Genomic DNA, 14,994 nt, shown 5'->3' on the forward strand with positions numbered 1-14,994 from the left:
AATTTTGCCTATTTTGATGCATAATATATAAAATATTTAATAATAATCTAGAATTATAAGCCAGTCACTCTCAATATAAACAATTTTGTGAGCTTTGAAAACTTATTTAAGAAAACAAATATTGAAAACAAATAAGCTGAGTTTTCATCTCAAGAAGTTAGAAAAAGTAAGAGAATAAGCCCAAATTACCAGGAAATGAAAACCAGTAAAGACAATTGCAGAATTCAGTGATATTAAGCTCTAAGACAGAGAGGGAATGAAGAGAGATTTACAAAAATTAAAGGTTTGTTTTTGTTTAATGCTTCTCTTTTGCTCACTCCCAGATCCCTTTGCCCCAACAACTATGGTAACGTTGTATTCTGTTTAATGTGTATTCCTATCAATATGTGCCCACCACATTTTATCAATTTATTCCCCAACTTTTGTCTAACTCTCCTCCTTCACAAATATCAGTGTAATAGAGATCTTCATACATGTCCCTTATGGATTCTCTCCTTCTCTCTCTCCTCTTTCTCCTCTTTTTCTCCTCTCTCCTCTCTCTCTTCTCTATGTCACCTATTTATCTATAAAATGGGAAGAGAGGGATTCATGTACCCCAGAAGTAGAGTTGCTGGATCACAGGTGCAGGTGTGCTTAGTTTGCACAATTAGGGCCACATTGATCTCCAGAAGGGCCACCCTAATCTGTACTCCCATCATCAGTGAATGAGGTTTCCTGTCTCTCTTCATTCTTGCCAACACTTGGCACTGCCCACCTTTTGCCAGTCTAATAGCTGTATAATACCTCATTATTAAATCAGTATGCATTTCTATGATTATTAATGATGTTGCATATATCTTTATATGTTTTTATTGGCTTTTTGGATATTCTAAGCTTTCTCTTTTTTAAAAAAATTTTATTGGAGCATAGTTGATTTACAATGTTGTGTTAGTTTCAGGTATTCAGCAAAGTGAATCATTTATACATATATCCACTGTTCTTTAGATTCTTTTCCCATACAGTTCATTGCAGAGTATTCAGTAGAGTTCCCTGTGCTCTACAGTAGGTCCTTATTAGTTATCTATTTTATATATAGTAGTGTGTATATGTCAATCCCAATCTCCCAGTTTATCATCTCCCACTTTCCCCCCAGTAACCATAAGTTTGTTTTCTATATCTGTGACTGTTTTGTAAGTTCATTTGTACGCTTTTTTAAGATCTTACTATATAAACGATATCCTATGACGTTTGTCTCCCTCTGTCTGACTTCTTCACTCAGTATGACAATCTGTAGGTACATCCATGTCGTTGAACATGGTATTATTTCATTCTTTTTTTATAGCTGAGTAATATTCCATTGTTTATATGTGCCACATCTTCTTTATTCGTCTGTTGATGGACATTTAGGTTGCTTCCATGTCTTGGCTATTGTAAATAGTGCTGAAATGAACATTGGGGTGCATGTATCTTTTTGAATTATGGTTTTCTCCAAATATATGCCCAGGAGTGGGATTGGTAATTCAATATTTAGTAATATAGAATTACTAATTCTATATCTGGTAATTCTATATTTAGTTTTTTAAGGAACCTCCATACTGTTCTCCATAGTGGCTGTACCAATTTACATTCCCACTAACAGTGTAGGAGGGTTCCCTTTTGTCCACACCCTCTCCAGCATTTATTGTTTGTAGAGTTTTTGGTGATGGCCATTCTGACCAGTGTGAGGTGATACCTCACTGTATATAGTTTTGATCTTCATTTCTCTAATAATTAGTGATGTTTGGCATCATTTCATGTGCTTTTTGGCCATCTATATGTCTTCTTTGGAGAAATGTCTATTTAGATCTTCTGCCCATTTTTTGATTGGGTTTTTTTTTTTATATTGAGCTGCATGAACTGTCTGTATATTTTGGAGATTAATCCCTTGTTGGTTGCTTCATTTGCAAATATTTTCTCCCATTCTGTGGGTTGTCTTTTCATTTTGTTTATGTTTTCCTTTGCTGTGCAAAAGCTTTTTCACAGAATTAGAACAAAAAATCTTACAATTTATATGGAAACAGAAAAGATCCCGAATAGCCAAAGCAATCTTGAGAAAGAAAGAAAACAGAGCAGGAGGAATCAGGCTCCCTGACTTCAGACTATACTACAAAGCTACAGTAATCAAAACAGTTTGGTACTAGCACAAAAACAGAAATATAGATCAATGGAACAGCATAGAAAGTCCAGAAATAAACCCACACACCTATGGTCAACTAATCGATGGTAAAGGAAGCAAGCATATACAATAGAGAAAAGACAGTCTTTTCAGTAAGTGGTGCTGGGAAAACTGGACGGCTACATGTAAGAGAATGAAATTAGAACACTAACACCATACACAAAAGTTAACTCAAAATGGATTAAAGACATAAATGTAGGACTGGACACTGTAAAACTCTTAGAGGAAAACATAGGCAGAACACTCTCTGACATAAATCACAACAGTATCTTTTTGATGCAACTCCTAGAGTAATGAAAATAAAACAAAAATAAACAAATGGGACCTAACTAAATTTAAGAGCTTTTTCTTTTAAGATAATGAAACAAAACCCTGGCAAAATTAAGCAAGGTAAAAGAGAGAAAATGAAAACAAACAGTATACAGAGTAAAAAAAAAAATATATATATATATATATATATATATAAAAGCACAGGAGGGGGAAAAAAACCCCAGAAAATTCTAAAAGTTTTAGAGAGAATAACAATTATCAAAAAAAAAAAGAGTTTCAGATTTCTTGTCTCAACACCATATGCTAGAAGACAAAGTGGCAACATATTCAATGTTTGTTGGAAAATTACTTTGAATGTAGAATTCTATCCTCAGTCTAATTATCCTTCAGTTGTGAAGGTGAAATAGACATTTTCGGATATGGAAAACCTGAAAAGTTTCCTATTCAGACTTCCCCTGAAAGAATTACTTATGAGTAACTAGCTCATAGCTCCCTATATGTTTGACTATACTACTGCCCCTTAGGGCAGTTCGCATCCCCTCCATCACTTGCCTTGAGTCCTTCCTGGACAGGAAAGGACAGAGGTGAAAGAGGGAGTTTCTGTAGCTTCAGAGCCAACACAGCAATGTCCTCTACCAGTTTAATTTTATTTCAAATAGCTTGGTCTCTCAGCAGCAGAGTTAGGACATATTTACAAGATTTTTCTGCTCTTCTGCTAGCTCTTCCAGAATCTGACATCTGCTTGTTGGTCCTTATTACATCTGTGACCTGCTGAATTAGTATTTCTGAATAGGCCCCTTTCTGAGTTGACATCTTCCTTAGGCTGTTCCAGAATGTAACTAGGTTTAAAAAAAATGTTTTGCGGGGCTGACAAAGCTAAAAGGTCTTCCCTGTGGAATTTCTCAGGCTTTACTACATTTGTGTGCACTGTGAATTTCCCTCTAAGAAGGGACTGTAAAATGCATTGTAGTGTTAGCCAAATGAGTTCCACTACAAAGCCCTTCAGGGCATGGAGGACATCCTGCAGGATTACTGCTTTAAAGAAACAGTTTGGAAAACTCTGATCTGGAATTTTGTGGCCTTTTCTTTGACTCTATGATCTCTTGATGTTCAATATCAAAACATAAAAACTACATGCCCCACCCAATGTCTAGTGAACAGCATACTTACAATAAATGTTCAATAAAAGAATAAGTGAATGAAGGAATTCATTATTATGAAAATGCTTTAGAAGTTGGATATGAAACTTGTGGTAAGCTATTGCTTGTATTTATTCTGGAATGTGATTTCACTTAGAAACTGGCAGTTTCCAAAGAAAACAAAAATATTAGGCTATGAAGTATAGTTGATGTACCATATTATATAACTTACAGGTGTACAATATAGTGATTCACAGTTTTTAAAGGTTATACTCCATTTATAGATATTATAAAATATTGGCTGTATTCCCTGTGTTGTACAATATATCCTTGTAGCTTATTTTATACATAATTTCATACATAATAGATTGTACCTCTTAATCCCTTATCCATATAATGCCCTTACCCCTTTCCCTGTCCCCACTGGTAACCACTAGTTTGTTCTTCGTATCTGTGAGATCACATTTTCTGTCATATTCACTAGTTTATTGTATTTTTTAGATTCCACATGTAAGTGATATCATACAGTATTTGTCTTTCTCTGTCTGACATATTTCATTTAACATAATGCTCTCCAAGTCCATCCACATTGCTGCAAAAGTCAAAAGTTCATTCTTTTTTATGGCTGAGTGGTATCCCATATTGTGTATATACCACATCTTCTTTATCCATTCATCTGTTGATGGACACTTAGGTTGCTTCCATATTTTGGCAATTGTGCATAATGCTGCTATGAACATTGGGGTGCATGTATCTTTTCAAGTTAGTGTTTTTGTTTTTTTCAGATATATAACCAGGAGTGGAATCCTGGGTCATATGATAGTTCTAGTTTTAGTTTTTTGAGAAACCACCATACTGTTTTCCACAGTGACTGCAACAATTTACATTCCCACCAACAGTGCAAGAGGGTTACCTTTTCTCCACACCCTCCACAACATTTGTTATTTGTGTTCTTTTTGATGATAGCCATTCTGAGGTGTGAGGTGACATCTCATTGTGATTTTGATTTGCATTTCCCTGATGATTAGCAATGTTGAGCATCTTTTAATGTGTCTGTTGGCCATCTGCATTTCCTCTTTGGAAAAATATCTGTTCAATTCTTCTGCCCATTTTTTAATCGGATTGCTTGGGTTTTTTTTGTGTTGAGTTGTACAAGCTATTTATATATGTTAGATATTAATCCCTTATTGCTTATATCATTCGCAAATATTTTCTCCCATTCAGTATAGTGTTGTCTTGTTTTGTTGATGGTTTCCTTTGCTGTGCAAAAGCTTTTCAGTTTAATTAGGTCCCATTTGTTTATTTTTGCTTTTATTTCCTCTGCTTCTGGAGATGGGCCCAAAAAGATATTGCTACAGTTGATGTCAGAGTGTTCTGCCTATGTTTTCCTCTAGAAGTTTTTATGGTTTCTGGTCTTACATTTAGGTATTTAATCCATTTTCAGTTTATTTTTGTATATGGCATTATTAGAGAGTGTTCTAAGCTTATTCCTTTACATGTAGCTGTTCAGTTTTCCCAGCACCACTTACTGAAGAGACTGCATTTCTCCATTGTATCTTCTTGCCTCCTTTGTTGTAGATTGATCAACCATAACTGCGTGGGTTTATTTCTGGACTTTATATCCTGTTCCATTGATCTGTGTGTCTGTTTTTGTGCCAGTACTATACTGTTTTGATGACTATAGCTTTGTAGTATAGTGTGAAGTCAGGCAGCCTGATTCCTCCAGCTCCATTCTTCTTTCTCAAAGATGGTTTTGGCTCTTCAGGATCTTTTGTGTTTCCATACAAACTTTAAAATTATTTGTTCTAATTCTGTGAAAAATGCCATTGGTAATTTGATAAGAATTGCGTTGAATCTGTGGATTGCCTTGAGTAGTATGGTCATTTTAACAATATTAATTTTTTCAACCCAGAAAATGGTATATCTTTCCATTTGTTTGTGTTATCTTCAATTTCTTTCATCAGTGTCTTATAGTTTCTGAGTACAGGTCTTTTACCTCCTTAGGTAGGTTTATTCCTAGGTATTTTATTCTTTTCAATATGATGGTAAATGGGATTGTTTCCTTAATTTCTCTTTCTGATAGTTTGTTGTTAGCGTATAGAAATGCAAGAGATTTCTGTATATTAATTTTGTGTCCTGCAACTTTACTGAATTCATTGATGAGCTCTAGTAGTTTTCTGGTGGCATCTTTAGGATTTTGTATGTGTAGTATTATGTCATCTCAAACAGTGACAGTTTTACTTCTTCCTTTCCAATTTGGATTCCTTTCATTTTTTTTTTTTTCTTCTCTGATTGTTTTGGCTAGGACTTCTAATACTATGTTGAGTAACAATGGCAAGAGTGGGCATCCTTGTCATGTTTCTAATCTTAGAAGAAATGCTTTCAGCTTTTCACTGTTGAGTATGATGTTGTCTGTGCGTTTGTCATAAATGGACTTTTTTATGTTGAGGTATGTCCCCTTTATGCCCACTTTCTGGAGAGTTTTTATCATAAATGGATGTTGAATTTTATCAAAAGCTTTCCTGCATCTATTGAGATTATCATATGGTTTTTATTCTTCAGTTTGTTAATGTGCTGTATAACATTGATTTGTGGATATTGAAAAATCCTTCCATCCCTGAGATAAATCCCACTTGATCATGGTATATGATCCTTTTAATGTATTGCTGGATTCGGCTTGCTAGTATTTTGTTGAGGATTTTTGTATCTGTGTTCATCAGTGACTTTGTCCTGTAATTTTCTTTCTTTTTTTTTTTTTTTGTGCTATCTTGGTCTGTTTTGGGTATCAGAGTGATTCTGGCCTCATAGAATGAGTTTGGAAATGTTCCTCCCTCTGCAGTTTTTTGAAATAGTTAGGGCATCATGCAATTAGAACTAGCCTATCTGTGAAACAAAGTTCACTAAAAGCTCTTAACCCTGTAAATGTAGTCAAAATCCTCTGCTCTATGAGCAGCTTGCTGTTGCAGAATCCATTAGTCATTGTCTTCAGCCTCAGGCATATCATCAGTCTGGATCCTTGGGCCTTATCTGCAAAACAATCTATATTGATTTATATTTGCATTGTGCTTCATTGTATGAGTCTTAAATGTGTATATACCCCCGAGTTTTACCAGGCTCAACATTTAAATTTTATATATTTAAGACTCATTGTTGATACCTTCCATTTCCTCTCTACCCTAATGTACAGTCTTCTTCTCAAGTTTGATGCAATCTTTAAAATGCTCAGATTTGTGATGGATTTCTGTCCATTAGGATACAAATATATGTGATTGTAAAATGAAAAATTACAGTCAATAGACTGTAATGAAATGGACGGGATGTTTTGAGATTTGGAGGGTGATTGTAACAAATACTTCCAACATCCAACTGAAAAAATAAAATTCCCTGGTTATGTGACCATCAAAATATCTGTTTTGTTTTGTAAAAAATTCAACTACCCAGACAAAATTCATGAATGTGCTCTCTCTGCAATGTCTTTTCAACTGTCTCCCTTTCCAAAATACTAGAAACTTTTGTTTCCCTTATCAGCAAGAAGTGGACAATAACGTATGGGGTCCTGTAGAACTGACATATTCTAGAAGCTTGAGAAAATGACTTGTAATTTATAAACATGTGTGCTTTGCTACTCACTTCCTTAGGTTGATATACTCAGGATTACATGAAATAAAGTATGTAAAGCAAAGTGCATAGCACAGCTTGGGTGCTCTACAATTATTAATTCTTCCACTTTGCCACACACCCACCTTGATAGTGCCTATTCTGAAAACACTTCTTGGCAAAATGTCTGCTATTTACGTTAAACGGTTAACTTCTCTTCCTCTAAAGAAACTCTTACATGCATTCAACTTGCTTTTTCCACTTTTTTCTATTATTTGAGCCACATTTAGAAGAAAAATTATTATATAACATACCTTTGTATTCTCAATCAGCAGACTTCAATGTAAGTCACTGCAACCTTTCCTTCTACTTTATTTGCTGTCTAACAATAGCAGAGTTCATGAAGGGCTTGGCATCCTAACAATGGGATGAAAGCTTGGAAATTTGCAATTTTCAAATAATCTCACTTCTCTTCAGCCTAGGTTTTTAAAGATTATTTTTCTAGCCTTTCTTTGTTGAAACAATTGAATGCTCACCAGAGTGCCTTTCATCATAGTGAATTAGACTTAGATAAGTAGGAAAAAAAATTGCAATCAAGAAAGCTTTCCCTTGATCATTATGTAGTGTCCTTCCTTGTCTCTTGTAATAGTCTTTGTTTTAAAGTCTATTTTGTCTGATATGAGAATTGCTACTCCGGCTTTCTTTTGATTTCCATTTGCATGGAATATCTTTTTCCATCCCCTCACTTTCAGTCTGTATGTGTCCCTAGGTCTGAAGTGGGTATCTTGTAGACAGCATATATACGGGTCTTGTTTTTGTATCCCTTCAGCCAGTGTGTGTCTTTTGGTTGGAGCATTTAATCCATTTACATTGAAGGTAATTATCGATATGTATGTTCCTGTTACCATTTTCTTAATTGTTTTGGGTTTGTTATTGTAGGTCTTTTCCTTCTCTTGTGTTTCCTGCCTAGAGAAGTTCCTTTAGCATTTGTTGTAAAGCTGGTTTGGTGGTGCTGAATTCTCTTAGCTTTTGCTTGTCTGTAAAGGTTTTAATTTCTGCGTCAAATCTGAATGAGATCCTTGCTGGGTTGAGTAATCTTGGTTGTAGGTTTTTCTCCTTCATTACTTTAAATATACCCTGCCACTCCCTTCTGGCTTTCAGAGTTTCTGCTGAAAGACCAGCTGTTAACCTTACGGTCACCGTATCTTTGATAAAGGAGGCAAGAATATACAGTGGAGAAAAGGCAGCCTCTTCAATAAGTGGTGCTGAGAGAACTGGACAGCTACATGTAAAAGAATGAAATTAGAACACTCCCTAACACCATACACACAAATAAACTCAAAGTGGATTAAAGGCCTAAATGTAAGGCCAGACACTATCAAACTCTTAGAGGAAAACATAGGCACAACACTCTATGACATAAATCACAGCAAGATCCTTCTTGACCCACCTCCTAGAAAAATGGAAATAAAAACAAAAATAAACAAATGGGACCTAATGAAACTTAAAAGCTTTTGCACAGCAGAGGAAACCATAAATGAGACGAAAAGACAACCCTCAGAATGGGAGAAAATATTTGCAAATGAAGCACCTGACAAAGGATTAATCTCCAAAATTTACAAGCAGCTCATGCAGCTCAATATCAGAAAGGCAAACAACCCAATCCAAAAATGGGCAGAAGACCTAAATAGACATTTCTCCAAAGAAGATATACAGACTGCCAACAAACACACGAAAGAATGCTCAACATCATTAATCATTAGAGAAATGCAAATCAAAACTACAATGAGATATCACCTCACACCGGTCAGAATGGCCATCTCAAAAAATCTACAAACAATAAATGCTGGAGAGGGTGTGGAGAAAAGGGAACCCTCTTGTACTGTTGGTGGGAATGTAAATTGATACAGCCACTATGGAGAACAATATGGAGGTTCCTTAAAAAACTAAAAATAGAACTACCATATGACCCAGCAATCCCACTACTGGGCATATACCCTGAGAAAACCATAATTCAATGAGTCATGTACCAAAATGTTCATTGCAGCTCTATTTACAATAGCCAGGACATGGAAGCAACCTAAGTGTCCATCAACCGATGAATGGATAAAGAAACTGTGGCACATATATACAATGGAATATTACTCAGCCATAAAAAGAAACGAAATTGAGTTGTTTGTAGTGAGGTGGATGGACCTAGAGTCTGTCATACAGAGTGAAGTAAGTCAGAAAGAGTAAAACAAATACTGTAAGCTAACACATATATATGGAATCTAAAAACAAAAAATGGTCATGAAGAACCTAGGGGCAAGACGGGAATAAAGACGCAGACCTACTAGAGAATGGACTTGCAGATACGTTGAGGGGGAAGGGTAAGCTGTGACAAAGTGAGAGAGTGGCATGGACATATATACACTACCAAACATTAAATAGATAGCTAGTGGGAAGCAGCCGCATAGCACAGGGAGATCAGCTCGGTGCTTTGTGACCACCTAGAGGGGTGGGATAGGGAGGGTGGGAGGGAGGGAGATGCAAGACGGAAGAGATATGGGAACATATGTATATGTATAGCTGATTCACTTTGTTATAAAGCAGAAACTAACACACCATTGTAAAGCAATGAAGATGTTAAAAAAAAAAAAAGCTTTCCATTTGCTTCTACTTTTATGGAAGATTGTAAAGTTGATGTGAGCTCTTACAGAATGTTCATCTGTAGTAGTTTGAATTACACTACTCAATTTCAGTTGACTGTCTCCTAACAGCTAAAAAATCCATGGGGCAAAGACTTTCCACCCCACTCTTGGACCTTAGCTGCTCCTCTCTCGCACCCAGTAAGAATCCCTGACACATTTTGCTTTTCTGAAATATATGTGCACCCAAAGAGAGGTTGAGGCGTTGGAGGGGGCAGGTTGAGGAAGGGAAGAGGCAGGGACAGAAGGAATGGCAGGAAAGACTTTTCTGATCAGAAACAAATAAATTACTAAGAATACGTTCCCCTTTGTACTTGTGAAATGAAGGCTCTTTTGTGTGTTCCACACCCAAGTTTGGACAGCATCACTAAATGAAGACATTTTCCTTTAGAAATGCCACAAATCATGGTTTCAAAGCTTGAGTTAATAAAGCCCTTTGCAACAGTGTTTCTCTGTGACTGTTCAGTTTTCAAAATGGAAATCTGTAGAATGTCAGTTCCTTTTTAGCTAGAAAAAAAAGTATGACCACATGAAGCCCCTTTTAAAACATTCCTTCAGTGCAAGCATTTTAAATAATTTCTCAAAGTAAAGTACTATATTTTGAGTGAATAGCATGACATTATGAACTACATCTAATATAAGATTTTGCTTCGACAGGCCTGTCAATGCTCCTTAGTTCCACTGTAATGAAATGAAAATCATGAGAGCTTGGAAGAAATATCTTCCTCACCCTGATACTCTCTAGTAACTGTGGAATTGTACTATTTTCTTCACCATGGCAACAAAAGCAAATAATAGAGTTCTCTCTCACCTTCTCTGCACAAGGTGATGGGAAAAAACAGTAACAAAGAGACATGAAGCAAACACGCATTTCAGGAAACAAGGAGTTAAGGAAGCCATGAACCCCCGGCAGTGTGAACTCAATGATCAGCATTAAGGGCCCTATTTCAAACAGAGTTTTCTAAACTAGGTAATGCGACCTAGGGAAAAGACTTTCAGTTTATACTTGATTAAATCTCAGAATGGGTGACAGTGTCAACCAGTCAACTGAAAGACCAATGATCTCATTTTACAGCAAGGTTAATGTCAGTGAAAGGCATAGATTGACCAGTAATCTTGAAATAAGGCTCTGAATTACTCATATGCAGTGTCATTTAAAAGCAAAGAATTTGTTCTCATCAGCACGTACAGTTCTTTTAGTGATTTTTAGAGAATCAAAGCTGATGTGCACTATGAAACATTTTAGCCATAACTTTTTTTCAGAAAACAGTTTGGCTTAAAATGTCAGATATTCTCTAGTCTGTTCAATATACACTGTTCAAAATATTCAAAGCCATTCATCTTTTTCTGACATCCTGAGATCCATAACTGTGTTGTCTTTCACTAGGACATACTGGTATAGGCCAGACTACCAGAAATGGGCCAACTGATTATTCCCTGTTCAGGGAAAAGGGGGGAAAATCACATCAGAGTTTCATTTAGTCACTTAAGAAGCAATGCAAGAATTAACAAACAAGTACTAGGTAACTAGAAATTAAACCATTACCTTGCACCTAGGAAGACAAAATGTTTGAATCATGAGATTTGACTGACGTAGAACTTTAAAGATTAAAAAAAAATCAATTTGGACATTTATTAAGTAAACAAGGTGACAAATACTCTGTTGTGTTCTTGCAGCCAGTTACTTTTTAGTATCATGTTTTACTAAAAACAAAGTTGGCACCTATATTCAGAGGAAAGGTTCAAAATAGTGTTTTAAAAATAGAAAATTAATTTGGGAGGACTTTAGGAAAGATGAAGAAGAGAATGCCTATATAAATAATTGCCCCTTTGAAGCCCAAAAATAGGAAAAAGAATTTCACTTACATTAACACTAAACAATGGTACCAAAGTGATACTACAAATGTCAAAATTGAACTGACACTTACAACGTGGTTGGAAGCAGATTGAGTGCATTGAGTGTCGGCACACAGGGCCCATACATGAGCATCCAGCCAGCATTTGGAAAGTTAGTGAAGGAAAGCAAGGCTCAGAGTTACGAGTTGAGCCCTTACTACATATCGGGCCTAATACTAAGGATGTTACCTGAACCATTTCAGTGACTCTTCTTAGTAAGTTCGTGCAATTATCATCATTTTATAGATGGTAAAGCTAAGATTTTTGCCCAACATCACATAGATGCATTGCTAGTATTTGGGTGAGCTTAGATTGTAACACAGGTTTCTTTGACTTTAAAAGTTTCCCCAAATGACTAAGTGATGCAGTCTTCCAGGGAGTAAGTTCTGGAGTGCCCTACTTGTAACCTTGAACTTGGAAGAAAAGTTGGAAGTGATGTGGTATACTGTGGAAGAAAGAATTCCCCAGTAGCAAATGGTACAGGAGCAGAAGGAAATACAACAACCTGGGCAAATGAAGCAAGGCAGAGGAGAAAAAGGCAGTGTGAGAGTGATGTTTTTGTTTCATTAGGATAATTGTCTAACCAGGAGAGAGCAGACCTAGAAACAAGTCTGGGCTGGAGAGAGACGCAGAATAATAGGTCAAGGCCCACTTGTTAAGCCATAGACTGAAATGATTTATGCAAAGAAAATATGAACTGAGCAAACGAGTAAAAGACTGTTGATCCATGGGACATCAAATAAACATGGTCACGCCCAAACATAGCTGGCCTGCCCAGAAGAGGCAGAAGAAAGATCAAATCTAAGGGGATTCCCACAGGTTAGGTTGTATGCTCCTGGTGGAGCTGGCTGGCCTTCAAGGCAGAGTTTGCAACAGATACAGAAAGAAAGCACACAAAGAAATCTTTAGATTTTAGTTGTTACATTAATTCAGATTCCAAGTTGGGTGGCTCCAGGAGTCTCAGAATCTTTTGCAGTGGGTACTGTGATGCCTGAGGTAGGTCCTTATTTAGGAGAAACACATGAAGAGTTTCATGTCCAAAGTCATGGTGCCAATAGTTCACATGATGGCTGAGCTCACAATATTGATCCAGTTGTAATATAAGGAAGTCACTTGTAAGCTCTAAACCTCTTTCTAATCAAAAGCTCTACTATCCTTTAGGACTACTGAGTTTATCTAGTCTGCCTGTGGGTTCTGATGCTCTTTAGTCTTCACAGGAGACTAAAGATTTGGTGGGTTAGGCCTAGGCTGGAGAAGATATACCAGCTTTAAGTTAGCAATGTGACTTATACAATGCCAATTCTGGGGACTAAGAGACAGCTTTCAATTTGAGGTGGTGTTGGATGTGCTCAGTGGCTTAATTATAGCTTGTTGTTAACTTGCACCAATTAGGCAACATAAGGATAAATTACAAAATGTTCCTACTTAAAACAGTTATACAGATTCACTGTACAATATTTAAATATCACTTGAAAAAATCTAAATTGCTCAGCAGTATTCCCTGATAACCTAATATGGTTATGGTTTTGATTTGTTTCTGTACAGTGTTGGGACTTTCTGATCTCCTCATTACAGGAACTTTGTCTCTTTTATCTTGATAACCCTGAACTTGGCATAAATGCTTTATGAGTATAGACTTTCCTCATGTAGCAACAGTAAATCTTGTTTTTTGAAAAGTTCTACAGCTTTTCTGCCAACTCCCTTTTATCTGGTGTAGCTGTTTTTACCTAAAACCGTACTAAATAAATACAGGAAGTGATATTTGATCTCATGGTTCAGATTTGATTACATACCATATTTTGGATAGAACTGTGCTGATTGAATGCTCCTACCAGAGGTGGCAGGAAACCCACTAAAATCATTATACCATTGATGTGTACAATTATATGGAAAAAATGCATCTAAATTGGAGTCAAGTGTGCTCTTTACAAGAGCGTTAAACATTGTCCCTATAATGTTATCCGCCCTTTTCAGTGACTTCTTCATATATCCAAGTTCTACATCCACTGCAGGTCCATCTCCCCGTGTATTGTGAATGAATGGAGTCTGAATTCATTAATATGTATGACATAAAGAAGGATGCAAGTATCATGCACTCTTCATTTCTAGAGTGCTAGAGGTAGCCAGTTGCGTTAGAATGCATCATATTTTTCCACTAAATTGAATATTTTTTTAATATAATAGCTTTTCATTTAGTGGCAGATTTTTTTCAGATTTTTTTCATGACTTAAAGTGGATTGGTAAATTCTTAAATTAATGAATTGTATCAGGAGGCCACTGGCCTGAGCTAAGATTTACACATGTTGGTACTGAGGGGTTGACTGTCCCCAGGCACCTATGTGCATGAGCTAATTTTTGTAAGAGAAAGAGAGCCTACCAGGAGGATGTTTTATATAGGACTGTCCACTGCAGAGATGAAATATAGTGAATGGAAAAGAGAGTATGATGAATGGGCCCAGGCCAGGCCTATGAACTACATCAGAGCTTTTGACTAAGAGTAGCAAAAGTAGAAGCTGAAGGACTGTTCTCACGGGGACTTTGAAACATGTGCTTTCTGAAGCGTGACATAGAGTGAGTTGATGCCTGTACCTCACCCACCCCTTTTATTCGGTCTCCAGCACCATTCCTGCACTGTGAGAGTTCTAGGGCATTGATGGTGGTGCTTGAAAGGGCAGCATCAGTGTCTAGACAAATAGCTTGTAGAGTAGGCTGAATAACGGGTGCCCAAAATATCCACATTATAATTCCCACGGCCTTCAGTGTATTACTGCCACGGAATGAATGTTTGTGCCTTCCTCAAATTCATGTTAAAGCCTTAATCCCCAAGGTGATGACATTTGGAGGTGAGGCATTTCAGAGGTAATTTAGTTTAGATTAGGTCATGTGGACTGAGTCCGCAGGATGTGATTAATGCCCTAATAAAAAGGGAAAGGCACAGGAGAGCAGTTGGAGTCCTCACTCTGAACTTGGACTTCTCAGTCTACAGAACTGTGAAAAATAAATGTTTGTTGTTTAAGCTACCCAGTCCACAGTATTTTGTTATAGTATCTCAAAGTGACTAAGACAATTACCATTCATGGGTAAAGGGACTTTGTAGATGTGATTTAGCTGAAGATCCTGAGGTGGGGAGGTTATCCTGGATTTTTCAGGTGGGCTTAATGTTATTGTAAGCATCCTCATAAGGAGGAAGCAGGAAGATCAGACTCAG

Source organism: Grampus griseus (assembly GCF_964374135.1).
Source record: "Grampus griseus genome assembly, chromosome: 5".
NCBI lineage: Eukaryota > Metazoa > Chordata > Mammalia > Artiodactyla > Delphinidae > Grampus > Grampus griseus.